The sequence below is a fragment of the Myotis davidii genome, unplaced genomic scaffold, assembly GCF_000327345.1.
Source record: "Myotis davidii unplaced genomic scaffold, ASM32734v1 scaffold512, whole genome shotgun sequence".
NCBI classification, from domain to species: Eukaryota; Metazoa; Chordata; class Mammalia; order Chiroptera; family Vespertilionidae; genus Myotis; species Myotis davidii.
Genome location: NW_006284323.1, coordinates 2,095,687 through 2,098,982, shown reverse-complemented (window position 1 = coordinate 2,098,982; position 3,296 = coordinate 2,095,687).

Here is a 3,296-nt window from a genome sequence, read left to right as displayed (position 1 = left end):
TTGACCGTCTGCCCCAAGCTTTAGCACGAAGGGAGAACACGCTTGCACAGAAATGACCGTGGCAGCGTCCGTTTTAGCAGCATTTGATTTATACACACCTCTTTCTCTCTATGGGCTTGGTAATTACAAAATTATTACTAGTTGTAAATTTTTCAAACAATATGGTAGCATGTCAAAGTCCCATCTGGGTGAGAAGACAGGGATCCGCCCCCTTCGTACTTGTCCTGTGGGCCTTTGACCTGCAGGCTCTCTTATCTTAGATAAGATGCACGGTGTGATGGATGGGCGTTGCCATTCCCCAACCGGTTTTGGTTGTAAACAGTGTAAAAAACCAGCCCATGGTAGTCGTGCTGCTGTTCTGTAGAACGGATTCTTAGAAGTACGATTTCTGGATCACGGTGTATGCCTATTTCAATTTCTTATTTGGTCGAGTTGCCCTCCATAATGGTAAGTGGTCTGAGCACCCCATTCCAATGTGTGTATTAACATGTGGGTTTCCTACACCAACAAGCAATTCTCTGACGCCGGCTGGTGTCCTGCAATTCATCTACCTGGACAGGCTATCAGATCCCACGGTTAGGGCGCTGTCCCAGACTGTTCTCCCACTTCAGATGCCGATTGCACGTCCAGGTTGTCGCCGTGTTTCTGATTGACCGCTATAGATCGGAGGTTCTCGATTAACATGCTAGAGCAGCTCACAGGACTCAGAGAAACACGCTCCTTACCAGATCACTGGTTTAGTGTAAGAGGGGAAGACTCAGGAACTGGCAGCCAGGTGGGACGCACAGGGCAGGTGTGGGAAAGGCCCACTCTGAGCATCCTGCTCTCTGAATGTCCGTGTGCCCAAGCCTGGCAGCTCTCTGAACCCCATCCTCTGAGTGTTTATAGAGGCTCCACTACATACACAGGATTGATGAATCATTGGCGGTTGGTGATTGATGCCACCTCCAGCACCTCTGCCCTCCCCATACATCAGCGCGGTGAGGTTGAAAATTCCAATCCTCTAATCATCTGCTTGGTTCCCCTGGCAACTTGCCCCTACCCTTTGGCAACCTAGGCGCTGTCCAAAAGTCACCTCATTAACAGAATCTCAGGTGAAAATCAAGACACCTTTACTGCTGTTATCACTTAGGGAATTCCAAGGGTGTTAGCAGCTCTGTGCCAGGAACAGGGACAGCGTGTTTCTTACTAGAAACCACAATCTGGCACTGGGTTATACCAGCTTATGCACCCACCGTCCGCAAACCAGAGTGCCCTTCCAGCACACTGTCAATACAGTAAGACTTAACCCTGGCTGCATGTTTTTAGGGCACGGCTATAGGGTTAAGCCTCGGACTGACCTGTTGGCAAAGCCACAAACAAGTCCCAGCTTAGAGGGCACAGTCCTCTTAGCATAATTAGGCTTGACCTTATAAAGCTCCTTAGATGTTATCTGGGAAGCTAATGGGCTGAGGGAGGTGCAGCAAGTGCTGCCCAAACAAGTGAAACTCACAAGAGCAGTGTAACTATGGTGACCACTGCCTTGTTTACCTCTGGCTATAAAATAAAGGCTCAGCTTGCCTCTGGATCTCTCTCTGTGGCCTCAGCCAGACACGGGAAGATCCACGGAGAATAAAGAGAGAACCTGGCTATGCTGATCATCTGAATGCTGTCTCCGTGTCCTTCATTCTTCGCCGACTCCGTCCACACCTTTGGGAACCCCTGGACCCCTGGGGCTGGACCCCGGCAATGTTTCTATCTAATAAAAAGGAAACATTTTGTTTTAACTTGCATTTCTCTATAAATGAGAGGAGGCACCCCCTGGCCTGTGGCCATTTGGGTTTCTTCAGTGAATTCATATTCTTTGCCCTTTATTCTATTTTTAAAATCTTTTTATTATTGATTTAAACTAGCTGTTTCTATACAAAGGTTAGTAACCCTTTGGCTGTCATATATTTACAAATATTTTCTCCAAGTCGGCGGCTGGTCTTTTCCATGTCTTTTTTTTAAAAAATCTTTTATTGTTGAAAGTATTACATATGTTGATCTTTTTAAACTGAATTCATGGTATTTGCAAAACGTGGCTTGACATGTTTCGGTAACCAAAACTCTACCACGTTTCCTGTAAGCATTCTGGATTGCTTGTCCGCTTAGGAAGGAGATAGCATTTAATACAGAAAAATTAAGAAAGAAAGAAAGAGTGACCCACATTTTCAAAGATTGGGACATTTGCTGAAGGGAAATTCAAGGTTGATAATTATGACGAGTGTATAGAGGCCAAGAAAATTCTGCTAACTTCAGTGACAAGGTAGAATCCACAGAAGCATCTAGGCTCAAACTGTTCGTTCGTTCATTCGTTAGCGCCTGGACCACGGGGACCAGCCTAGCAGATCCCGCCCCTGCTTGGGAGTTTGCAGCCAGTGAGAAGCTTCGTGAAAACCAGCAAGAGTTGGCTCAATCTGGGAGGAGACTCTGAAATGGCTGTGTTGAGGTGGTGGGGTTCTAGGCATTAAAAAACATTTTTTTTTCCTGATGCTGTGATGTTATATTTGCCATAAGATCAGGAAAGGGAGAAGTATTAAAGTAATAAAATGAGCATGGGCGGAGCAGTCTCCTCCCGCGTTTCCAGTGGTGGCTGGGCGGGGAAGAACCTATCTCTTTGTAAGTGTGGTGCTGTGACCCCGGGGTGGAGCAGATTCTCAAGTCACCTCAGTGTGGCGTGGAGTCACCCCACTTCTGAGGGTCCTCGGGGGGCCTCTCTAACCCCCTTCCTTTGGACAGTAACCGCCTTTGTGGAAGCTGGTGGGTCAGACCCTCTTCCTCGCTGAGTCCACTTTCGTGGTGTCCTGCTGGGTCCCCTGGACCCGCTCACCCTTCTCACGTGTGCGTCCCCACATCTTCCCATTGGGCCGATCTGTCGTGTCATTTCCCTGGAGGGCCAGGTTGGGGACCTCCCGTCTCCTGCCAGGTTAGCACCCCAGACATCTAATATTTGCCCTGCCCTTCTCTGCCCCCACTTCTGCCAAAGATGCCAGACACTGGCTGTCACATCTGGGGCTTTGCACCTCGTTTCATCCCAGAGAATGTCCCCCATCTCTCCTCCCCTTGACCACCTCTTCTTTTGATCCATTAGGGCAGTGGTTCTCAACCTTCCTAATGCCGCGACCCTTTAATACAGTTCCTCATGTGGTGGTGACCCCCAACCATAAAATTATTTTCGTTGCTACTTCATAACTGTAATTTTGCTACTGTTATGAATCATTATGTAAATATCTGATATGCAGGATGTATTTTCATTGTTACAAATAACATAATTA